This window comes from Rhinoraja longicauda, chromosome 19 (genome assembly GCF_053455715.1).
Source record: "Rhinoraja longicauda isolate Sanriku21f chromosome 19, sRhiLon1.1, whole genome shotgun sequence".
Lineage (NCBI taxonomy): Eukaryota > Metazoa > Chordata > Chondrichthyes > Rajiformes > Arhynchobatidae > Rhinoraja > Rhinoraja longicauda.
The window spans coordinates 33,371,372-33,398,192 of NC_135971.1; the positions used below are offsets into that span (position 1 = coordinate 33,371,372).

The following is a 26,821-nucleotide window of genomic DNA, read 5'->3' on the forward strand; positions in this document are numbered from 1 at the left end:
GCACTTGCATTCTGTCTGTCAATGCCTGCTGGAACTCCCAGCTGTTAGACCTTTTAACTCTCCTTCCCATTACCAGACCGAGCTTTCTGTCTTTAGCTTCCATTGCCAGAGTGAGGGCACATGCAATCTGGAGGAACAGAACTCCATATTCTACTTGGATAGCTGACAGTCCAATGATATGAACATTGAATTTTTCAATTTGAGCCAATACCCTCTCCTTCCTCCCCTCTCCCGCCCCCACCCCAACCCTTCCTCCCACTTCCGCTCTTTCCTGTCTACCCTGGTGTGCACCTATTTCTCCCACTACCTCCCACCCTCCCAGTCACTCCATTCCTTTTCCATTTGTTTACACGCCCCCCCCTCCACAATTCTCTCATTGTACTTCCATCCCCATCTTTCTCCTCCCCCCTGTCTCCTTCCACCTATGGCCCTTCCTCTGGCTTTAGATTTCGCTCATCTTATCTCCTTACCTGACACCCTTTGCCTCCTGTCTAAGAAGGAATGGCAGATGCTGGTTTAAACTGACACAAATTGTTGGAGTAACTCAGCCGGACAGGCAGTATCTCTGGAGGGAAGGAATGGGTGACGTTTCCAAACATCACCCATTCCTTCTCTCCAGAGACGCTGCCTGCCCTGCTGAGTTACTCCAGCATTTGGTGTCTATCTTAGGGGTATAGGTAGGATAGAGATTTTTCACCGCGGTAGTTATCTGGAATGAGCTGCAGGGAAGTTGGTGGAGGCAGATATAATGACTATGTCTATAAAGCATTTGGACTTTTGGTAGGAAAGACAGGGAGGGATAAGGGCATAATTCATGTAAGTGTAGATAAGCAACACAGTCAGCGTTGTCGTGTGGACAAGTGTAGACAAGATGGGGCAAAAGTTCCTGTTTGTATGCTGCACGATTCAGTTTATTTTAAGGTTGGGACCCTTCTTCAGACTGACCCTTCTTGAGTCTGAAATTGGGTCTCGACCCAAAACGTCATCCAGCCTTTTTCTCCAGAGACATGTTGCCTGACCCGTTGAGTTACTTTAGCAATTTGTGCTCAAGGTTGATAATGAGTTGTTCAATCCTGCTGTTTTTGTGTGATGTTTATCTCTGCATGTTCACAAGGGCAGACAGTGAGAGTAAACAGTTGAGAAACTAGTTTAGCAGGAAATCTGGTATTTGAGGAAGTATGAATGTGGCGCCTCTCCAGTGAGATGATAGGGGAACGCTCTGACAAAGGGCAATGTGGTGAGCTATCAGAAGGTCATCAGGAAGCAGAAGGTAAATGTTACATTGGTATTTTTACAGTCTGCTATTGATGTACTGGCGTGGTGCAAACCGATTTGGACAACCTGTTTTATAATTGCTGCTCATGACGATTTAGAGATACAACGCAGAAATGGACCCTTCAACTCAGAGTCCATGCTACCCAGCAATCCCTGTACACACGAGGGACAATTTATAATCTTTAGCAAAGTCAATTAACCTACAAACATGTATGTCTTTGGAGTGTGGGAGGAAACTGGAGCACCCAGGGAAACCCCACGCAGTTACGGTAGAACATTAAATCTCCATGCAGACAGCACCCATGGTCAGGATTGAACCTGGGTCTCTGGTGCTGTAAGGCAGCAACTCTCCCTCTGTGCCACTGTGTCACCCTGATTAGACTAAACGACTGAAGGTTATGACATAAACATGATGTGGTGCAACTAATTGAGATGTGGAGAGTGCAGCACAGAAACAAGCCCTTTGACCCACCAAGTCCATGCTAACCATTTTGGTACCCGTTCTCTTTTAATCCTCCTGATATTTGCAATACCTACCCCTAGATTTTACTATTTACCGACACACGGAGTAATATATTGTGAACCAAATAACTGTGGTGAATTGCCATTGCGGGTGGAATATCTGAATATCATATTTCCGAATGTTGATCAGTATGGGCAGGTGGGGCAGCGATAGAGTTGTTGCCTTAAAGCGCCAGAGCCCCGGGTCCAATCCTGACTGTGGGCGCTGGTATAAAAATCTCTTACCTCGATACCTTCGATTTGTGCCAGCATCTGCAGTTATTTTCCTACACAACCTGACTATGGGCGCGGTCTGTATGGAGTTTCTACATTCTCCCCGTGACCTGCGTGGGTTTTCTCCAAGATCCGCGGTTTCTTCCCACACTCCAAAGACAAATAGGTTTGTAGGTTAATTCGCTTGATATAAATGTAAATTGTCCTTTGTGTGTGGGATAGTGTTAATGTGCGGGGATCGGTACGGACACGTTGGACTGAAGGGCTTCCGCGCTGTATCTCAAGGTTCAAGGTTTCAAGGTCAGTTTATTGTCACATGTACCAATTAAGATACAGTGAAGTTCGAATTATCAAACAGCCATACTGAAAAAAGCAACAAGACACACAACTACATAAAAGTTCATGTAAACATCCACCAGAGTGGATTCCCCACGTTTCTCTCTGTGATGGAAGGCAATAAAGTCTGATCTCTTTCCTCTTTATTCTCCCGCGGTCGGGGCAGTTGAACCACCCGCAGTCGGGGCGATTAAAGCTCCAGCGGCCGGCGGTTGAAGCTCCTGCGTCGGGGCGGTCGAAAGCTCCTGCAGCTTGGAGTTCCCCGAGTCGGTCTCTGACCAGGGACCGCAAGCTCCACGTTGTTAGAATCCACATGCACCCATGGTGGAGCTCCGAGGTCGATCCCTGGCAAAGGGATTGCGGGCTCCGTGATGTTAATAGACAATAGACAATAGACAATAGGTGCAGGAGTAGGCCATTCAGCCCTTCGAGCCAGCACCGCCATTCAATGCGATCATGGCTGATCACTCTCAATCAGTACCCCGTTCCTGCCTTCTCCCCATACCCCTCACTCCGCTATCCTTAAGAGCTGTATCCAGCTCTCTCTTGAAAGCATCCAACGAACTGGCCTCCACTGCCTTCTGAGGCAGAGAATTCCACACCTTCACCACTCTCTGACTGAAAACGTTCTTCCTCATCTCCGTTCTAAATGGCCTACCCCTTATTCTTAAACTGTGGCCCCTTGTTCTGGACTCCCCCAACATTGGGAACATGTTTCCTGCCTCTCATGTGTCCAATCCCCTAATTATCTTATACGTTTCAATAAGACCCCCCTCATCCTTCTAAATTCCAGTGTATACAAGCGTAATTGCTCCAGCCTTTCAACATACGACAGTCCCGCCATTCCGGGAATCAACCTAGTGAACCTACGCTGCACGCCCTCAATAGCAAGAATATCCTTCCTCAAATTTGGAGACCAAAACTGCACACAGTACTCCAGGTGCGGTCTCACCAGGGCCCGGTACAACTGTAGAAGGACCTCTTTGCTCCTATACTCAACTCCTCTTGTTGCGAAGGCCAACATTCCATTGGCTTTCTTCACTGCCTGCTGTACCTGCATGCTTCCTTTCATTGACTGATGCACTAGGACACCCAGATCTCGTTGAACTCCCCCTCGTCCTAACTTGACACCATTCAGATAATAATCTGCCTTTCTATTCTTACTTCCAAAGTGAATAACCTCACACTTATCTACATTAAACTGCATCTGCCATGTATCCGCCCACTCACACAACCTGTCCAAGTCACCCTGCAGCCTTATTGCATCTTCCTCACAATTCACACTACCCCCCAGCTTAGTATCATCTGCAAATTTGCTAATGGTACTTTTAATCCCTTCATCTAAGTCATTAATGTATATCGTGAATAGCTGGGATCCCAGCACCGAACCTTGCGGTACCCCACTGGTCACTGCCTGCCATTCCGAAATGGACCCATTTATCCCCACTCTTTGCTTTCTGTCTGTCAACCAATTTTCTATCCATGTCAGTACCCTATCCCCAATACCATGTGCTCTAATTTTGTCCTCTAATCTCCTATGTGGGACCTTGTCGAAGGCTTTCTGAAAGTCGAGGTACACCACATCCACTGACTCTCCCCTGTCAATTTTCCTAGTTACATCCTCAAAAAATTCCAGTAGATTTGTCAAGCATGATTTCCCCTTCGTAAATCCATGCTGACTCGGAATGATCCTGTTACTGCTATCCAAATGCTCAGCAATTTCGTCTTTTATAATTGACTCCAGCATCTTCCCCACCACTGATGTCAGACTAACTGGTCCACGGGCTCCCACGATGGAGCTCCCGGCCGCTCTCCAGCAAAGGCCGCCAACTCCTCAATGTTAGGCCGCAGTGCGGACGGTGATATGATGCAGAAACAAATTGCATCTCCGTCGAGGTAAGAAAATTGAAACAGCTTCCCCCAACTCCCCCCCCCCCGCCTCACCCCCACATTAAACAAGCAAAAGAACACTAAAAAACATACATTTAACACAAACTAAGCAGGGACAAAGAAGAAAAGGTCAGACAGACTGTTGGTGAAGAAGCCATTGCTGGCGCCACCTGGTGGTTCAAACCTAAGGTTTCAAGGTCAATTTATTGTCACATGTACCAATTAAGATACAGTGAAATTTGATTTACCAGACAGCCATACGAAGTGAAAAGCGACGAGACACACAACCACTTAAAGTTTAACATAAACATCCACCACAGAGGATTGCACATTCCTCACTGTGATGGAAGGCAATATTGTGCAAACTTCTTCCTCTTTGTTCCCCCGCGGTCGGGGCAGTCGAACGATCTGCAGTCGGGGCGATCAATGCCCTGCAGCTGACGAACGAAGCTCCTGCGTCGGGGTGATTGAAGCTCCCGTGTTGCGGTGGTTGAAACACTCTCCGCGGCTTGGAGCTCCTGAATCAGCCTCTTCTTACCAGAGACCGCGGGCTTCGCAAAGTTAAAGTTGGAGCTTCGATCCCCGACAAAGAGATTGCAAGCTCTGCGATGGCAAAGTGACGCAGACTCCCGCGGCTTGGAACGCCCGCTGGTCTCCAGGAAAGGCCACCAACTCCACGATGTTAGGCCGTAGTACAGACGGAGATATGATACAGAAAAAAATCGTAAGAGATTGAATAAAGGTTTCCCGACCCCCACCCCCCACATAAACCAAACCAAGGAACACTAAAAACACACTTTTAACACACACTAAAAATAACAAAAAATAAGAAAGGACCGACAGACTGAGAGGCAGCCACTGCTGATGGCACAACCCGGTGTGCTAAAACTAAACTAAACTAATTGAAGTAAACTTGTCATTTAGAATCATAGAGCATAGAAACAGGCCCTTCAGCCCAGCTTATCTATGCCGACCAAGATGCCCCACCTACCCTTGACCCACCTATCTACATTTTAGCTTAGTTTAATTTATTATTAATGTCACGTGTACTGTTTTACAGTGAAAATGTTTCCTGTGTGCTATCCAGACAGCGAAAAGCCTATACATGATTACAATGAAGCCGTTCACAATGTACAGATACAGGATAAAGGGTATAATGTTTAGTACAAAGTGAGTCTGGTTGTTGTTTCGCAGATTTCTCTCCAAATCTTTCTTGGCCATAGAAATTTCTATTATTTGACAATATTGTATTATTTGATTCATGTCTAGGGTCTCACAGTCTGGTCTATTTCTACACCCTGAACCATGGGAGCACTCATCTACCAGAATACAGTGTCGTGGGAGTTCTGGACGGTTGTGAGATACAGTATTATGACAAAAACATGGTCATTACAGTTCCAAGACAGAAATGGATGGCGGCTGCATTTGACAGGAGCTACTGGGTGAGAAATACAGTCTCTGAAAATGGTTTCCATGGAATCATCAAAGGGCAAGTCGATGAATGGATGCGGAGGGTAAACGAAACAGCAAGTTAGTCCATTCATTTGAATACATTTGGATTGTGATCAATGTAAATTTAAAAAATCTAAAATTTCAGTAAAATCTCAGTAAATTTCTCACTGTGCCAGGTTTGATCCTGAACTTGAGCGAGTTTACACGTCTCCCTGTGACCACACATATTTCCTCCAGGAGTTCCGGTTTCTTTCATCCCATATCTTGAAAACGTGAGGGTTTGTAGGTTAATTGGGCTGAGAATGGGTGAGAAAGTGGGATAACATAGATGTGTAGGAATGAACTGCAGATGCTGGTTTATAGCGAATATAGGCACAAAGAGCTGGAGTAGCTCGGTGGAACAGGCAGCGTCTCTGGTTAGAAGGAATGGATGACTTTTTGGGTCGAGACCCTTCTTCAGACAGAGTGTCTCCCCTGTCTGAGGAAGGGTCTCAAATGGAAACGTCACACATTCGCTCTATCCAGAGATTCTACCTGTTCCGCTGAGTTACTCCAACATTTGGAGTCTATTTTGGGATAACATAAAACTAGTGTGAATGGATGATTGATGGTCGGCATGGACTTGGTGGGCTGAATGGCCCGTTTCCATGCTGAGTCTCTAATCTAAGAACTGCAGACCCTGGAAATGTGAAATAAAATCCCAAAATACCATTGGCTGATGGCTTAATCGTCAGCTTATCACCATAGCAACATGACATTACCCTGTGAGGGATACTCCCTATCAGGGATACTCCCAACCATACCTCCCACTCCTATATGCAACGTACACATTTTCACAATTCTGAAGCATTAATTCTGTTTCTCTTACCATAGATTCTGTTGAACCTGCTGTGTTTCCAGCATTTTACAAATCATTGAAATGTTGGTGGCTTATTGTTAAAATCCCTTGCATACCTCACCAATTGTCTTCACTTTTATTGACTGAATTTGAAAGAAATGTTGTGTGATATATTTAAAGGATAACCTAAAGGGCACGATGGTGGAGCGGTAGAGTTGCTGCCTCACAGTGCCAGAGACCTGGGGTTGATCCTGCCCTCAGGTGCTGTCTGTGCAGAGTTTGTACGTTCTCCCCGTGACCTGTGTGGGTTTTCCCCGGGTGCTCCGGTTTCCTCACACACTCCAAAGGCATACAGGTTTGTAAGTTAATTAACTTTGGTAAAGATTATAATTTGTCCCTAGTGTGTAGGCTAGTGCTAGTGTACTAGTCGGTGGGGATCACTGGTCGGTGGGGACTCTGTGGGCTGAAGGGCCTGTTTTCGCGCTGCATCTCTAAATTATCTTGAGCAGCAATTGTAAAATAGGCTGTCCAAATCCATCTGCACCACTCTTGTCCATACATAATATTTGCCATTGGACATATTTTCATATTATTATTATTTCATATTTCAGATACAGCGCGGAAACGGGCCTTTTCGGCCCACCAAGTCCGCACCGCCCAGCGATCCCTGCACATTAACACTATCCTACACACACTAGGGACAATTTTTACATTTTACCCAGTCAATTAACCTACATACCTGTACGTCTTTGGTTTAGAAAACTCCTCTACATGTTGGTTTAGAAAACTATCCCGCATACATTCCAAGAAATCCTCTTCCTCAGCACCCCTGCCAGTTTGATTCACCCAATCTATATGTAGATTGAAGTCACCCATTATAACTGTTTTACCTTTGTTGCACGCATTTCTAATTTCCTGTTTGTTGCACCCATTTCTAATTTCCTGTTTGGTTGCACGCATTTCTAATTTCCTGTTTGACTTGCTCCACGGTGATATCTCCTTGTGGGCTATGCCTACTTTGAAGAGATTCTCCTCCTCTACCCAACGGGGAGAACTGCAAGACCCTCTCTCACTGCTCCCCCAGTGACGTTCTCCACAGATGCTGCCTGACCCGCTGAGCAGCTCCATTCTAAGGGGAGTAAGAGGCGCCCATGGCCGACAAGGGAAGTCAAGGACAGCATAAAAATAAAAGAGAAGAAGTACAACAAAGCAAAGAAGAGTGGGAAGCCAGAGGACTGGGACTCTTTGAAAGAGCAACAGAAGATAACTAAAAAGGCAATACGGGGAGAAAAGTTGAGGTACGAGGGTAAACTAGCCAAAAATATAAAGGAGGATAGTAAAAGCTTTCTTAGGTATGTGAATAGACAATAGACTAGGTGCCGGAGGAGGCCATTCGGCCCTTTGAGCCAGCACCGCCATCCAACATGATCATGGCTGATCATTCTCAATCAGCATCCCGTTCCTGCCTTCTCCCCATACCTCCTGACCCCGCTATCCCCAAGAGCTCTATCCAGCTCTCTCCCGAATGCATTTAGAGAATTGGCCTCCACTGCCCTCTGAGGCAGAGAACTCCACAGACTCACAACTCCCCGACTGAAAAAGGTCTTTCATCATCTCAGTTCCAAATGGCCTACCCCCCATTCCCAAACTGTGGCCCCTCCTTCTGGACTCCCCCAACATTGGGAACATGTTTCCTGCCTCTAACGTGTCCAACCCCTTAATAATATTGAAAGTCAATAAGCCCTATCACCATTACTGTGTTAATTCAATGACATTCGTAGTGTATCATTGAACAAAGGAGGACTTGGCATGAGGGAACCGCCGTGAGGGGGGTGGGGGAGGTGGAAGAACAAAGGAAGACCTGTAGGATACTTTATAACTTTGTCGGTGTCCTTCATGTGAAGACTCTTTGCATACCTTGAGTATGCAAAACAATGAATTTCAATGACAGAGGGAATGAATCACCAAGGTGGCTAAGGAAACGTCAACAAAATGTACCAGCATCAAAACTGAGCTACGCGTGCACCTCGAGTACAAGTAATTCGGAATGGGACCAACAAAGAATGTGAAGCAAATTGGCCAAAAGAGGAGCTGTGGACATGGATTAAGTCAGGCATTAAGATGTGTAGGGATGGTATCTGGAGACACAGAGACATGGTCAAGCCAGTCTCACCACAAGCATCAATGTCATTCCTTGCCCAACAAATCCACTCATGGGGTCATCTCAACCCCCGCACCCCACCCCTCCTCCTCCAGCAAATGGCTCCCCAATTCCAAACCAGCTGGTGGGTATGAGGTTTTCGGAAACATGCTCAACAGGTAGCTGAGCGATGTGCAATGTGCCAGTATAACAAATCATGACTTGCAAACGGTAATGCCAACATTAGGACCCCCAGCAGCAGCTGGCCCACTCCAGCACCTACAGCTTGACTGTGTTTCTCTTTCAAAATCCTAGGGTTATATTGACGTTTTTTAGTTTAGTTTAGAGATGAATCCGCGCTGACCAGCGATCTTTGGTTTCCTCCCATACTCCAAAGACATACAGTGACTCCTATGATTTATGTATGAGTTATTTAATCACCAGTTCCAGTGAGGACGAAGGTGGAGGATGGCAAAGGAAGGGAAGCTTGCATAACCAAAACGGTTGTAACTTTAGTCAAAAAGAAAAAAAGTGCATGCAAGGTTCAGGAGGATGAAATCAAACAGGAGCTTTGAGGAATGTAAAGAAAGGAGGGAATAACTCAAGTGGGTGAGTAGAGGGAGGCACAGTGGGGCAATGGTAGAGTTGCTGCCTTGCAGTGCATGCAGCACCGGCGACCTGGCTTTGATCCTGACTACGGGTGCTGCCTGTACGGAGTTTGTACGTTCTCCCCGTGACCGTGCGGGGTTTCTCCGAGATCTTTGGTTTCCTCCCACACTCCAAAGACATACAGGTATGTAGGTTAATTGGCTTGGTATAAATGTAAATGGTCCCTAGTGTTGGCTGAAGGGCATGTTTCTGCGCTGTATCTCTAAAGCTTAAAACTACAGGGGCCAATAGAGACCACGAAGTTGCTTTGGCGAGTCTGATTACAGTAAGTCCCACATCTTTTTCTATCTATATTTAAAACACGAGGGAGAAGGTGGGATTGCTTAAGGATATAGAATGGATTATGTGCTTGGAGTTTGTGGATGTAGGCGAGGTACAAAACAAATACTTTGCATTTGGTTTCACCAAGAAAGACATGGAGAATAGAGAGATCAGTTTGGAGAATACTAACATGCAGGGGAACTTTGAAGTTAAGCAAGAGGAGGTGTTGGGGTAACTTGAAGAGCATTAAGGTGGATAAATCCCCAGGATAGAGGAGTGTAGCGGAAGGACAAATATTCAGGCTGTAGTTCAGTGACCAGTAGAGTTCTGCAGGGATCTGTGCTGTGACCTTTGTTACTTGCGACATATATAAATCACTTGGAACCAGGTGCTCAGAAATTACCCGAGTCATAACAATTAACCAAATAATTATTTTGTTTTTCTTTCAGATTATCACTATGTTCAAGGGCAGTTTGGTTGTGAGGTGAACGATCGCAGTCCCAATGTAGGGATATTGAAGTTGGCTTATGACGGAAGATATGCATTTAGTTTTGATAAGGACAAACTAAAGTGGACGGTGCATGATCCAATAGCTGAGCCCTTCAAAGAGAAATGGGACAAGAATGAAAAAATGAACCGTTATTTCAAGAGCTTGTTAGAAAATGACTGTGTGGATTTATGGAAAACATACTATGCAATTGGAAAAACATACCTGACCAGAAAAGGTGAGTTCGCAATAAAGAGTGTTGTTTTGTGATGGTAGGCAATGAGCAATATTTCACTCTGAGGCAATGAGTAATATTATCTCTGACCCAATAATGACAGAGGGAAAGGTCGTTTGGCCCATTGAGTCGATGCTAGTTTTCAATGCAATGTCACCAAACTGTTCCACAGCTCTCTCTCTCTCACAACTTGCGCTCAGCTCCCTCTGATTCTCCTTTCAATCAGCTGCAGTATGGATAATTTGAAACGTCCAACTAACTCACTGGCATGTCTTTGGTATGTGGGACAAAACTGGAGCACATGGAGGAAGCCAACTGAGTCATCAGGTCATTAGTGATAGGAGCAGAATTAGAACATTCGGCCCATCAAGTCTACTCTTCCATTCAATCATGGCTGATCTATCTCTCGCTCCTAACCCCAGTCTCCAGCCTTCTCCCCATAACCCCTGACACACATACTAATCAAGAGTCTATCTATCTATGCCTTAAAAATATGCATTGATGGCCTCCACAGCCTTCTGTGGCAAATAATTCCAAGATTCACCACCCTCTGACAAAATACATTCCTCCTCATTTCCTTCCTAAATGAATGTCTTTTAATATTGAGACTATGACCTCTAGTTGTAGACTATCCCACCAGTGGAGACATCCTCTCCACATCCATTCTATCCATGTCTTTCACTATTTGGTATGTTTCAATGAGGTTCTCCCTTATTCTTCTAAACTGCAACGAATGCAGGCCCAGTGTCGTCAAACGCTCATCATATGTTAACTCGTTTATTTCTAGGATCATTCTTGTAAATCTCCTCTGGACCCTCTCCAGAGCCAACACATCCTTCCTCAGATATGGTGCCCGAAATTGCTCGCAATACTCCAAATGCGGCCTGACCAGTGCCTTACAGAGCCTCAGCATTACACCCCTGTTTGACAGGGAGAAAGTGTAATTGATGTCTTTCATATTACTTAACCATGGCTTTTCTTGACCACAGTTGGCAGTCCCTAATCGGTTCTACATCACACATCTCTATAGAGCACAGTGTTCAGCTTCAGAGGGCAAAATGTAAACGAGATGTGCAGATGAAGTGTTTTTTTGCACAGAGAGACCTAGAATGCACTACCAGGAGTGGTGGTAGAGGCGGACATGGTAATGGTGCTGAAGAAGGTTTTGGACAGGCTGATGGAGATGCAGGAAATACAAGGATATGGATCACATGCAGGCAGTGGAGATTAGTTTGGGTGTATTTTAGTGATAGAGTATGGAAACAGGATCTTTGGGCCACTGAGTCCGCACCAACCAGCAATCACCCGTTCATTAGTTCTGTCCCACAAGCTAGAGACAATTTACAGAAGCCAGTTTCTCCTCAGTTATCAAGTTCCCAAGTAAGCCATTTGGTCCTCAAACCTGCCACCATTCAATATGACCATGGCTGATGTTCCTCATGCCTCTACACCTGTTCAGTGCCAATTCCTCATTGCTCTCAATACCCCGATCTTTCACTACCGCCACATTAAACACTTCCAATGATCCTGCTTTCACAAATCTCTAAGGTAGAGATTGCCAGAGGATGACCACTCTCTGCAAAAAGAGATTTCTAAACAAATGACTGCTCCCTTTTATCTCGTAACTTGTGTCCGCTGTTGAAGACGAGTGAAAATACTGCCAATTTTAAACGTTTCCACTCCCCAATTGGCCTTTATTTTGTAACTTGTCAATTATTTAACATTGTCAATTATAGTGAAAAGATTTGCTGGTTTATTATTGTCACGTGAACTGAGATAAAGTCTAAAATTTGTCTGTATTATCCAGACAGATCATACTACACGTAACAACAATCAAGCCATCCACAAATAGAACAGTGCAAAGAGAAAAATATTCAGAGTGCAGAATATACAGTTACAATATATTGTAGTCTCACCAACTTCTACAGATGCAACATAGAAAGCATTTTATCAGGATGCATTACAGCTTGGTTTGGAAACAGCTCCATCCAAGAAATTGCAGCGAATTGTGGACGCAGCCCAGATTATCACACAAACCAACTTCCCTTCTATTGACTCCATTTATACAGTACCTTATGCTGCCTCAACAAGGCCAGCAGCATAATCAAGGACAAGTCACACCCTGGCCACTCCCTCTTATCTCCTCTCCCATCAGGCAAATGTATAGAAGTGTGAAACGCACATCACCAGATTCAGGGACAGTTTCTTTCCAGCTGTTGTCAGGCAACTGAATCATCCTGCCATAACCAGAGAGCAGTGCTGAACAACTATCTACTTCAGTGATGACCCTCACACTATCCATGATCTGACTATGCTGGCTTTCCCTTGCAATAAATGTTATTCCCTTATGTTCCGGTAGACTGTAAATGGATCGATTGTAATCATATTGTCTTTCTGCTAACTGGTTAGCGTGCAACAAAAGCTTTGCACTCTACCTCGGTACATGTGACAATCAACTAAACTGAACTAATAGCATTACAGTTACAGAGAAACTGCAGATCAAAAATTGTGCATGGTTCACAAATGTTAGTTGGTAGATCAGGACAACACCTTATCTTACATGAGAATAATTCAGTAGTCCGATAACAGTGGGGAAGAACCTGTTCTTGAATCGAATGGTACGTGCTTTCAAACTTTCTTGTGTAGTGTCTTAACAGTACCATCTCTTTGCAACCTCGTGGTTGGGTAATGGTGATGAAAGAGGCAAAATGGGGCGGATGTAGACAGTCGCTTGGTGGTTGCAGTGGGCTGAAGAATATTTTGTGGTGGGTGACTGCAAGTTTTACTGAAGGTGAAAATAACCAACTTACTGTCTTGTAGTTTCCCCTGAGGTCTCTCTCGCTGCCCGCCCTGATGATCATTCAGTCCTGTACTGCACTGTGTTTTGATTTTACCCACCGGCCATCAATGTGAGCTGGTTGCAGAATGGTCAACATATCTCTGAGACCAAATCTTCTGGGGTCGTACCCAACAGCAATGGAACATATCATCTAAGGTCTGTCCTTGAGTATGATCCATATGATGGGAAACAGTATTCCTGTCATGTCGATCACAGCAGCCTGCCCGGTGGGAAGACCATCATCTGGGGTAAGGACGTTAAAAATTATTTCATAGATAGAAGAAGCTGAAGTACTAATGAAACAGTTTATCATTATCTTCTGTCTTTTCCATTTTAATAATTGTGACTGAATCCCATATTCCAAGATGCTTAAACTTTCTTTGTGTAGTGGTGTTGCCCGAAGCCATCATGTAATCAGCACCCACTCTCCACAATGAGCAGAAGACTTTCTCAACGGAAAATATATCAAAAGTAAATAAATAGCTAATATACAAGGAAGGAGCATTTAAGATTCTCAGTGGTAGAACTGAAATCAATGAAAAGTGTGTTTTAATAAAAAATGAATAACAGCAAGGCACTGAGGGAGTACATGCCCCAATCCGAATCAATGGTGCGAAGTGGAAATGATTGAGAGCTTCGGGTTCCATGGCATGAATCTATCCAATATTCTGTCATAAACTGACCACATCACCAAGGAGGCTCACTGACACCTCTACTTCCTCAGGAGACTGAGGATATTCATTATGTCTCTGGTGACTCTTGCAAACATCTATAGATGCTGCTGGAGAAAGCATGTTGTTTGGTTGCATCACAACTTGATTTGGGAACTGCTCTGCCCAAGACTGCAAGAAAATACAAAGAGTTAAACATCATCAAACAGACCAGACTTCCCACTATTGACTCAATATACACCAGGTTGCCTTGGAAAACGAGACTTATCCCACCCTGGCCATTCCTCCTCCTTCCTGCTCCCATCAGGCTCTAGGTACAGAAAGTTGAAAATGTGCACTACCCGACTCAGGAGCGCCCCCTTTCCATCTGTAATCAGGCTTTGGAAGTGGCCTTGCATAATATTGGTGTAATGTACGATGCACCTCAACCTCATTGTGCACATTGAACATGAACTATGGAACTGATGCGTTACAATGATGAGAACTCTATTCTGTACTCTGCATCTTCCTCGTTGCTCCATCTATTGTATTTGAGTTTATTTATGTATAGTATTATCTGATCCATTTGGATAGCATGCAAAAGAAACCTTTGCACTGTATCTTGAACTCTGGCAATAATAAAAGTAAACCTAATGAAGTAAGTTCTGTGATGCAAGTTACAGCTTCTGTAAAGAAAAATATTACCATCTCACTTGACCTAACCAGTATCGTCAAATGCCCGTACATCAAAATCTACCGATCACACCTGCCCACCAGATAGGTCTGCCTGACCAGCAGCGATCGTACTAGTTTGATTCCAGCTATTCTGCACTGACCGACACAAATGCTCACTTTTGAAAACGTTTCCTCCCTCGAACAATGCACAACTAAGGAATTTGATGTTTCACTCTAAAGACGGTTGACATACTCCAGAACTTAATTTCCAACCTGTCTATGTATCATCAGCAATCTAGGCCACAGTGCCAGCACGCCCTTCATCTGCTCTGAATACCAACTCTAAGTAGTTGACTTTCATGCACTGGTTGCAGTTTCTCAACCTGAACGCTCCTTTAAGACAACTCTCTACTTGCTCTAAATTGTTTTGCCATTCATGCTAATTATTACCCCCAATGTCATAAGCCATGTGCCTTTACATCACATGATCAGATACCTGATGGAAATCCAGATATATTGTATTTCTTTTGTTTCTCAGCCCTGTTGTTCTACCTATTCTGCTGAGTATTTCCAGCATTTTGCCTTTGACTTTTAGGCTTTTCACACCTGCAAACTACTGCTGCTCGATTATACATTATCTATGGGTTCCTCTTTATCCACTCTGTTGCATTTTCAAGGAATTCTAATCAATTTCTCAAACAAAGTTTTGAAGAAGGGTCCCAAACCGAAATGTCGCCTGTCCATGTGTAAGAAGGAACTGCAGATGCTGGTTTACAGCGAAGATGGACACAAAATGCTGGAATAACTCAGCTGGTCAGGCAGCTTCTCTGGAGAAAAGGAATAGGTGATGTTTCGGGTCACGATCCTTCTGACTGAGTCGATGTCCGCCAGAGATGCTGCCTGTCCCGCTGAGTTACTCCAGCATTTTGTATCTATCATGTACATTCTTTCCACTGACTGGTTAGCACGTAACAAAACCTTTTCACTGCGCCTCAGTTATAGAGTCATAGAGTCATAGAGTCCTACAGCACAGAAAGAGGCCCTTCGGCCCATCGTGTCCGCGCCGCCCGTTACCAAACACAGTCTAATTTTAATCCCATTTTCCCGCATTTGGACCGTTGCCCTGAATGTTGTAACATTTCAAGTGCCCATCCAAATGCCTCTTAAACGTTGTGAGTGTTCCCGCCTCCACCACCCCAGGCAGTGAGTTCCAGACTCCAACCACCCTCTGGGTGAAAAAGTTATTTCTCACATCCTCCCGAAACCTCCCTCCCCTTACCCTGTATCTATGTCCCCTCGTTGTTGAACCTTCCACCAGTGGAAGAAGTTCCCCGCCATCTACCTTATCCATGCCCCTCATGATCTTGTACACCTCGATCATGTCCCCTCTCAGCCTTCTCTGCTCCAGGGAAAACAATCCCAGTCTGCTCAGTCTCTCCTTATAGCCGAGGCCCTCATCCCTGGCAGAATCCTGGTGAATCTCCTCTGCACCCTCTCCAAAGCTATCACATCCTTTCTATAATGTGGTGACCAGAACTGTACACAATACTCCAGCTGTGGCCTCACCAGTGTTCTGTACAATTCCATCATTACCCCCCTACTTTTATATTCGATGCCCCGGCTAATGAAGGCCAGTAACCCATATGCCTTTTTAACCACCCTATCCACCTGTCCTGCTGCCTTCAAGGACTTGTGTACCTGTACTCCAAGGTCCCTCTGTACCCCTGTCTTCCCTAGGGTCCTTCCATTCATGGTGTACTCCCTCTCCAAGTTATTTCTGCCAAAGTGCATCACCTCGCACTTTTCAGGATTAAATTCCATCTGCCACTGCTCCGCCCATCTGACCATCTCATCTATATCTTCCTACAGCTTGCAGATCCCTTCTTCGCTATTCATGTGACAATATACTAAACTAAACTAAAGCTTTTGTGAAAATCAGTATCTGCAATTCCTTCTTTCTTCAATTTTCCTGTTAATACCCTGTTAATGCACTTTATTGTTTTGCTATTAATTAAATGTTCTGCCATTACTTAAAAGAATCCAGCATTTTCCCCAAAAGAAGTGTTAGATTATATAGGGTTAAAGCATTCTGCTTTCAATTCACCTTCTTTCTTGAATTAAGTTGTGGCTGTGAAGGTGCCATAGATCACAGAGTTGTACAGAACAGATGTTGGCCATTTGCCATGGTGTGGAACTACATGATTCAAAACAACATATCATCTTATATACCTTGAAAATCTCCATAGATAGACACAAAATACTGGAGCAACTCAGCGAGTCAGGTAGCATCTCTGGAGAAAAGGAATAGGTAGCATTTTGGGTCGAGACCCTCTTCACCCTGAAGTCTTCCGACAGTGCCAATCTACACAGCTTAACACTTGATTTGTAAAATTATGCGTGTCTTATTTTTCAGAAGGAAATGGGAGGAAAGACAGGCACATAGGCCTTATTGTCGTGTGTGTGCTGATATTGCTGGCTATTGTCTTGGCAGTAATTGTTTGGTGGAGAAAAAAGAGGAAAGGTAAGATGGGAAAATAGTGATGCACTGTTGCTAGTAAAGGTGTTAGACTTGAAGACATTATCGACCTCAAGTATGATAAGGCAGCAGTGACACCTGAAATAGCTTGACAGTCACGACTGTCAACACACCTTTGTGCTGAGGTTAAATGTTTCTAATAATCAGATGTCTGAAAATTGTTCATGTGAATTCAGAGTTTAAAAAATAGTTAAACGTAATAGATTCACTGCACCAAATCCTAGAAATATCATTGAATCATTGAAAACTACAGCATGAAAGCAGTCTTTTCTGCCCAGAGAGTCCATGCCAACCTGTTCTCGTGAATTCTATATCATTGCACCTTCTCATCCAGTCACCCACTCACTAATGGCAATTTACGGTGGCCAATTAAACTACAAACTGACGAATCTTTGGGATGTGTGAGGAAACCGGAGCTCCTGGAGGAATCCAATGTGGTCACACGGAGAACGTGCAAACTCCACATGGATGTCACTCAAATTGAACCCGAGTCGCTGTGAGGCAGCAGCTGTACTAGCTGTGACAATGTGCTGCTCTGTTGGGGGCTCGCACTGTTCATAATCCAAGTCAGCTACTAGGCAGATTGGTTGCAGTTTAACATTTCCTAGTTTAGTTTACTTTAATTTAGAGATTCAGCGCGGAAGCAGGCTCTTCAGCCCACCGAGTCCACGCTGACCAGCGATCCCCGCATATTAACACTATCCTATAAACACATAACAAGCCAATTAACCTACATACCTGTAAGTCTTTGGAGTGTGGGAGGAAACCTTAGATCTCAGAGAAAACCCACGCGGTCGCGGGGAGTACGTACAAACTCTGTACAGACAGCACCCATAGTCGGGATCGGACCCGGGTCTCCGGCGCTGCAAGCGCTGTAAGGCAGCAACTCTACCGCTGCGCCACAGTGGCCGCCACCCTGGCCACAGTTGCTGGAAGACTCAATATGAAGTGGGAATGTGAGTAATGGTGGGAGAAATGGTTCAAGGTGGAAAGCCGAATGAATGAGCAACAACATGACATGTGGACTATAGTGTGAAACAGGGCAGCACAGAGCCATAGACCTGAATTCAATATCGAGGATCGGCTGTTGATTCTGTAGAGTTTGCATGTTGTTCCTATGACCAAGTGGGTTTCCCCAGGTGCTATGGTTTCCTCCCACATCCCCAAAAGTGGTTTGGTAAGTTAGTTTCCCCCTAGATTGTGCATGATACAATGTGGGGAGAGCTGATGAGAATGTGGGACAAATGTAGGATTTATGTACAAGAATGGTTGGTGTAAACTCAGAGGGCCAAAGGCCATGTTTGTATGCTGCATATTTCCATGACTCTCAATGATGAAGATGAAGATGAATATTTTTGAATTATAAGATTGGGAAAGACTGAGGGACAGTGCCAGAGTAACTCAGCAGGTCAGGCAACATCCCTAGAGACCATGGAACGGTCATTCTGGTTCGAGACTCTTCAGGCAAATTAACATGATTATTCCTCCGCTTAAGTCTGATAGAAGAGTATGGATGCACCTCAACCACTGACTTGCTCAACAAGTTCCTCAATGAGTGGAATTAAAGTACGTTTGGAGTAACATGCACCAGTCCTTAAAATCTTTCATTTCCCAAATCCCAAGAGAGCTGGATGATCAGGCTTTTAGTGTGAATTCAAAGTCATCTATATCACGGGTTTCTTGCCTGTGATCACGTTGTTGTAAGAGATATTTTAGCGATGAATTGCAGTTCACCTTTCCCCTGTCTAAAGGAGTTATTGTATTGAATATTGCATCATAACAAGTGGAAGGGAAAGTCAATGTAGGATTTAGAGTTTGAATGTAGGGCAGCATGGTGGTGCAGCTGGTAGAACTGCTGCCTCGCAACCCCAGAGACCCAGGTTCAATCTGGACCTCGGGTACTCTGCGTGGAGTTTGCACGTTCTCCCGGTGAGCATTTGTCTTCCTCAGGGTGCTCGGTTTCCTCCCATATCCCAAAGACGAGTGTGTTTGTAGGTAATTAGCCTCTGTAAATCACCCTGAGAGTGTAGGGAGTGGATGTGAAATCTATTATGAATGGGTGATTGGTGGTTAGTATGGATTTGGTGGCACAAAGGGCCTGTTTACAAACTGTATCTCTGAAGTAAACTAAATTGGAAGTCAGAAGGTGTTGGCTGATGTATCTTTACACCAGCTGCAAATGTCATGAATTGAGAATTGATTGCAAATGTTATAGAATATTATGAACAAAACTGGATGATCAAAATGACAAGAAGGATGAAGAGCAGAGTGTCCATTGAAATAACAGACATGCTGCTTTCTCTAGCACTTGGCCATGGCTGTGTAATATTTCCTCCTCAAAATGCAATGTTCCCAGGAACTGCTTGTCTGTGCCACCAGTCAGCAAGTATATTTCCTCAAACACAGGTTCTGCTTTCATGGTATCAAGATGTCTAACAGTTCCAGCACCCAGATCAGAACCAAGCCATTTCTCACCTTGCCAAAGCTATGAAAGCATCAACAATTTAGTAATTGAACATCAATGCCATGCACATTTGACGTGAGGCAATGGTTTTAGCTTATTATCACTGTAAACGAGTCGTGGTCATGGGTTTGCCATTGTGGTCACTATTAGTGAGGGTGATTAACTAATATTTAGCAGTGAAACAGAAAGGAATTGGCTTTTCAAGCCCACGGCGCCATAGAGTCATATGGCATGGAAACAGGCCCGTTGCCTCAACTTGGCCATGCCAACAAGGAGTCCATGTTTAACTAGACCTCTTTGCCTGCAATTGACCCAAATCTCCCTGAACCTTTCCTATCTATGTACCCGTCCAAGTGTGTTTTAAATGGGGTTTTTTAGTATCATCCTCAACTACTCCCCTAGGAATGTTGCTCCATATTTCCACTTCCCTAGTAATTCTTTTCCCTCTCAACTTAAACTTAAGTCCTCTGGTTCTTGATTACACAAGGCTGGTTAAAAGATTCTATGCATTCAATCTGTCTATGCCCCTTGATTTTATAGACCTCTCTAAGATCACCCCTCAGCCTCTTGCCTGCTAACGAATAAAGTCCTATCATAGACAATAGACAATAGGTGCAGGAGTAGGCCATTCAGCCCTTCGAGCCAGCACCGCCATTCAATGCGATCATGGCTGATCACTCTCAATCAGTACCCCGTTCCTGCCTTCTCCCCATGCCCCCTCACTCCGCTATCCTTAAGAGCTCTATCCAGCTCTCTCTTGAAAGCATCCAACGAACTGGCCTCCACTGCCTTCTGAGGCAGAGAATTCCACACCTTCACCACTCTCTGATTGAAAAAGTTCTTCCTCATCTCCGGTCTAAATGGCCTACCCCTTATTCTTAAACTGTGGCCCGTTGTTCTGGACTCCCCCAACATTGGGAACATGTTTCCTGCCTGTAATGTGTCCAATCCCCTAATTATCTTATATGTTTCAATAAGATCCCCCCTCATCCTTCTAAATACCAGTGTATACAAGCCTAATTGCTCCAGCCTTTCAACATACGACAGTCCCGCCATTCCGGGAATTAACATAGTGAACCTACGCTGCACGCCCTCAATAGCAAAAATATCCGTCCTCAAATTTGGAGACCAAAACTGCACACAGTAATCCAGGTGCGGTCTCACCAGGGCCCGGTACAACTGTAGAAGAACCTCTTTGCTCCTATACTCAACTCCTCTTGTTATGAAGGCCAACATTCCATTGGCTTTCTTCACTGCCTGCTGTACCTGCATGCTTCCTTTCAGTGACTGATGCACTAGGACACCCAGATCTCATTGAACATCCCCTCTTCCTAACTTGACACCATTCAGATAATAATCTGCCTTTCTATTCTTACTTCCAAAGTTAATAACCTCACACTTATCTACATTAAACTGCATCTGCCATGTATCCGCCCACTCACACAACCTGTCCAAGTCACCCTGCAGCCTTATTGCATCTTCCTCACAATTCACACTACCCCCCAACTTAGTATCATCTGCAAATTTGCTAATGGTACTTTTAATCCCTTCATCTAAGTCATTAATGTATATCGTAAATAGCTGGGGTCCCAGCCCCGAACCTTGCGGTACCCCACTGGTCACTGCCTGCCATTCCGAAAGGGGCCCATTTATCCCCACTCTTTGCTTTCTGTCTGTCAACAAATTTTCTATCCATGTCAGTACCCTACCCCAATACCATGTGCTCTAATTTTGCCCACTAATCTCCTATGTGGGACCTTGTCGAAGGCTTTCTGAAAGTCGAGGTACACCACATCCACTGACTCTCCCCTGTCAATTTTCCTAGTTACATCCTCAAAAAATCCCAGTAGATTTGTCAAGCATGATTTCCCCTTCGTAAATCCATGCTGACTCGGAATGATCCTGTTACTGCTATCCAAATGCTCAGCAATTTCGTCTTTTATATTTGACTCCAGCATCTTCGCCACCACTGATGTCAGACTAACTGGTCTATAATTACCCGTTTTCTCTCTCCCTCCTTTCTTAAAAAGTGGGATAATATTTGCTATCCTCCAATCCACAGGAACTGATCCTTAATCTATAGAACATTGAAAAATGATCTCCAATGCCTCCACTATTTCTAGAGCCACCTCCTTAAGTACCCTGGGATGCAGACCATCAGGCCCTGGGGATTTAATCAGCCTTCAGTCCCATCCTCTCCCTGAATCTCAGGCCCTGTTAATGACCCCTATAGTGGGATGACCAAAACTTACAACAATTCTCCAAACGCTGCCCAACCAACGTCTTGCACCACAGGAGCAGATCATCCCAAAGTTTTTATTCAGTACCTATATTATTCAGACGGCCAGAGAAGGTTGTGCTGTGAGGGGAAAATTACATGTCATTGATGTTCATGATTATTCTGTTCTTTGTGCCTGGCCATTTTAACTTTGTCCCATTTTACTTTGTTTATGATATTGTACAAGATTTGCAATCACACCTCCTAATTGACTAAAGTTATCCCAATTAACTAAATGCCTAATATGGCATTTAACTTATTGCACATATTCAGTGCACGGTAGAAGCTGCAGCTTTTCACAAAGGGCAAGTTTATTTTACATACTATGTGGTTGGTGCCTGGAATGCACTGCCAGGGTTGGTGAGGTTTGGGGTGCACCTTCGTGGGTGCATGGAGATGCAGGGGCTGGAGGGACATGAATCACTTGCACGCCGTTGCTGCCTAACTGGTGTCTGTCCGACTGATCTGGAGGAATTTCAATGGGACCTGATGGTCAAAGTGGCAGGGAGTACTTCCTGGGTCCCAATGTGTTGAATTCTCAGAATTTTATGATGCATGGGAATGCCCCTGAAGTAGGGGAACAGGCCCTACGGCCAACAATGTTTGTGCTGAACATGATGCAAATTAAGGCAGAGTGGTGCAGCTGATAGAGCTGCTGCCTCAGAGCGTCAGACACAGGGGTTCATTCCTAACCTCGGTTGTTGTCTGTGTGAAGTTTGCATGTTTCCCTGTGACCACATGGCTTTCCACTGTGCTCCAGTTTCCACACACATACCAAAGATGCCAGGGTTTATGAGTTAATAGGCCTCTGTAATTTGACCCTAGTGTGGGTGTGAAAGTTGGATAACATAGAACTTGCATGAACTAAACTGATTGAAGGAATATTATGTTTCTTGTTTAGTTTAGTTTAGAGACATAGCGCTGAAACAGACACTTTGGCCACTGAGTCCGCACCAACCAGCGAACACCCACACATGCTAGGGACACAAGCCAATTAACCAACAAACCTACACGTCTGTTTTTGGAATGTGGGAGGAAACTGGAGCACCCGGAGAAAACCTATGCAGTCACGGAGAAGATACAAACTGCACAGACAGCACCCGTAGTGAGGATCAACCCTGGGTGTCTGGCGCTGTGACATTATGTCTTGAAGGAAAATGTTATGTGGGATGAATCAACAGTTGAAGTGAATAAACAAATTGCATCTTTCTGAGTTCTGTTCTCTGCTATGCCATTTCTCAGTTGTCTAATATTTAATTTCCCTCCTCAGATTATCAAACTATTCAACCAAACCGGAACAGGCGCTGCTAACCAATTGCTGAATAGAAGATTTCATGGATGTGATTGAAATGCAGGAACTGAAATATATGGAAAAAGTTAAATTAAATTTACTAAACATGACAGAATTTCATAATAGACTGTCCTGTATTTGTACAAATTAGCGCTACGCAATAATTGATGCTGATCACAGCTGATCTGACTTAGGCCTCAACTCCTTTACTGTGCTTATTCCACATAGGGTACAATTCCCTGTTCTTTTAGATACATCCGATTTCTCTTGAAATACCTCAAATGTTCTAACCTCCGTTGTATCAAAATGCAGCTGCTCTGCAAAATGGATGACCAGTCTATGCTACTTTCTCCAATGTAGAAGAGGCCACATTGTGTACACTGAATGCAGTGGACAAGGTTGGACGAGGTGCAGCTGAACATCTGTTTCACATGGGATTGTCTTGTCCCTTTGTTTCCCTTTTCCACCACACGTTATCCATCAATGCATCACCCCATCGTACCTCTTTAATACCTTCATAAAGTTAACTCTGATTCGTGTCAACTCCAAGGAACACAGAACCAATGACTTTAGCCATTCATGGTAAGGCAACACTTGCTTATTCCAGGAATCTCTTCTGGGTGATATCCAATATTAATATATCCTTTCTTAAATCTGGGGACCAAAGTGTACACAGTGCTCCCTATAAGTCCTTAGCCACCTCATGTACCATAATTTCAATAGTAACCTACTTTTGAATGCCAATATGCTATTTGCCTTCTGTGTTGTGCTGCATCTACCGGCTGCTGTTTCCTTTGGCACTTTAAGCACTTGAATCTCTTGTACTGCACTCATTTGCAATCTCCCTCCATTTAGATAATAGCTCCCTTTTGAATTGCTCTTACCAAAGTGTGTGAGCACATATTTTCCATTATTAAACTCCATTTGCCAGGTTTATGTTCACCTAACAAAAAGTCATAGGGCCACATAACATTGAAACAGGTACTTCAGCCTAATGCTCCAAGCTGAACAAAATGCTGCATCAATGTTAGTCACATTTGCCAGCATTTGGCCCACAGAACTCTCAACATGTTCTATCCATGTACGTGTCCAAGTGTCTTTTCAATGTTGTTATTCTACCTTCTCAAGCAGCTCATTCCATACACCCATTAACCACTGAGTGGTGAAAGTTGCCCCTCAGGTTCCTACTGAATCTTCCTCCTCACCTTAAACCTGTCTTTGCTGGTTCTTCGCCCTGGGTAAAAGAAACTGTGCATTCCCATGATCAATTGCCCTCGTGATTTTAGATGGCTCTATAAGATCACCAATTAAAAAGTTTCAATTATAGATAGAGTGAGACTTGGTGCATATTTCCAACAAGAATTATGGACTAAAAAAGGCCAGTAGAAGTAGTTAGTTAGTTTAGTTTATTTGTCATTCCACTCCTTACAGATCATGTAACGAATGGGACGAAACATAGTGCCTCCGGGGGCCATCGTGCAATACAAATGCAAAACATATAGACAGGATGACAGTGCAGTACAATACAAAACAGTACAATACAGTTAGACACTGCAATACAATACACATAGACAGGACATTGAAGCATGTAAACCGTAAAAGGTAAAGCATTGTAAAGCAACTTGGTCAACCAGCATCTGTGGACGCAAATGGAATATACCAACATTTCAGGTCAAGGCACTGCATTAGAATTGAAAGAGAGGATGGCAAGATTCTAACAGTTTGAAGGAGGAATGGGGCAGAACCTGGTAAGTGACAGGTTAAATCAGGAGGGAAAGGGATGATGGGCAGTTGGAGCAAGGTTGGTGTCGGGGTGGTTGTGGGAAAACAAATGAACACCAGTGGTGTGGATGCTGATATATGAAAACTTATTATTCATACCATTGGCTTGTAAGTCCACCCAGGTGGACTATCAGATATTTTGCTTAAGATTTTCAGTGCCCAAGGTTAACAACAGACGGGTCAGCGTGAGAGTGGGAAGGGGTGTTAAAATATCATACAACAGATTTCAGGATGATCTTTGCTTCAAAGGGTATGTGCTCTACAAAATGGTTGACGTTTCAGCTAGTTTCTCCAATGTAGAGAAGACCACAGTGTGAGCACTGAATGCAGTAGATAAAGTTGGAAGAGGTTCAAATGAACCTCTGTCTCACTTGGAAAGTTTGTTCTCCTGTTGTTCACCTCTTCCTCCTCTTCCCCTACCTGTTTCCATCTACCCATTATCTTCTCCCCACCTTGTTCTACTTTTGACCTACCTGGTTGCTATGTATTCCTCCCTGGTTGCTATGTATTGGCAATCCATCCTCTTCCCTTACATGCCTGATGCAGGTTCTTGACCCTATTTATGACATAAACCATTTGTCCCAATAATTTTGCTTGAGCCATTGAATTTGTTCACCCTTCTGTTTCGAGCTGCAGATTCCATTAACTGCAGTCATTATTGGATTGAATAAATGTTGGTTTAACACTGCATTTAGTTTGGGACTCAGCACCAACAAATGTTGTTACAGAATGCTTGGTTATTTGATGATGTCAAAAAGTCTTGATTGTTTGTACATTTCTAACCTCGTGCAAATAATTCATCATCCATAAGAATATAAAATTATCCACAGTTACTGCTGGTACAGTGATCAAGTTCATTTTACGTGGCTACTTTGCTCTTGAGAATTCACCGGATAATAGTTGCCTGTAGAATGTGCTTTATGACCAGACCATTGAGTGTAAGATTTTTGAAAATAAATGGGCATTAAATGCAAGTAAATACATTGGATTGCACCCTGTATTATAATGGCTTCATTTTGCAAAGTAAAGCCAAGATATATATGGTCAATTAATATGCGGCACAAAATTAAATTGTGGTTAAGAAAATGTATTGCCTCCATTTATTTGCAACAGCATCAATCACAGTTATCCGTCAAAGTTGATTTTGTATTTTTTAAAGAAAGATTGGAAACAAAATGATCAAAAATGCATTGGCAAGCAAAGTAATACAAGGTTGTAGTGGAGACAAGTTTGTAGGAACAGGCCACTCTGCCTATCCTATTAATACTGGTGCCTACGTTCCACCTGAGTCTCTTCCCACCTTATGCGATCTGCAAAATGGTTGGCAAGTCTATGCTGGATTCTCCAATGTCGAACCTACTGTTCTTTTCTCTTTTGTGTTTGCCCAGCCTCCCTCTAAATGCTATTCATTGATCTGGTACCTCATTCTCACCAGTCATGGGTGGGAGGGGAGGAGAGGGAGCATTCTCTGTCGAATTCTCTGCTGGGTTTTATTGCATAGATGTGCTGAATTCTGCTCTTCTCCACAAGTGGAAAAGAGCTACTTCTGAAAGTGGTGGTGGGCAGGGGGCAGAAGACTTGCCCAGGGAGATTCGATTACCATGTTTTGGTTATTTTGTCCAAAGATATTTTTAATATAGGTTAGTACATTTTCAGTGCATTGCATATAAACACAGTAGTATTCATTTTTGCATCTTGAGTAAACACATTGAAATAGCAATGTGTTCAGAACATTATTTCTGATATGTCCTCACTTTGTTAACACTGAACCAATATATGCATCTGTCTTATCTGCATAAAGGCGTAGGCACCAGGGTCTCTGTTCCCTTTAAGCAAACCCAGTTATCATGTTCTTCTATGCAGAGGAAATGTGGGCAGGATAAATACAAACATTTTGAAATGTAGAACATAAAAGTGATAGGAATTCAGGAATTTGAGCCACAACTATTATTCAATGTGATCAATTGTGACCCAAATTTTGTACATTG

The 26,821-nt window shown here is 43.9% G+C and overlaps 1 pseudogene across 1 annotated transcript; it reads left to right on the top strand.

Annotated features, from left to right (window-relative positions):
• Positions 1-1,182: 1,182 nt before the first annotated feature.
• LOC144602952 (class I histocompatibility antigen, F10 alpha chain-like) lies at positions 1,183-25,034 on the top strand (annotated as a pseudogene). The gene is made up of 6 exons (XR_013548517.1): positions 1,183-1,270; positions 5,506-5,766; positions 10,046-10,321; positions 13,139-13,405; positions 16,896-17,003; positions 23,031-25,034. The product of XR_013548517.1 is annotated as a class I histocompatibility antigen, F10 alpha chain-like (transcript).
• Positions 25,035-26,821: the final 1,787 nt, after the last annotated feature.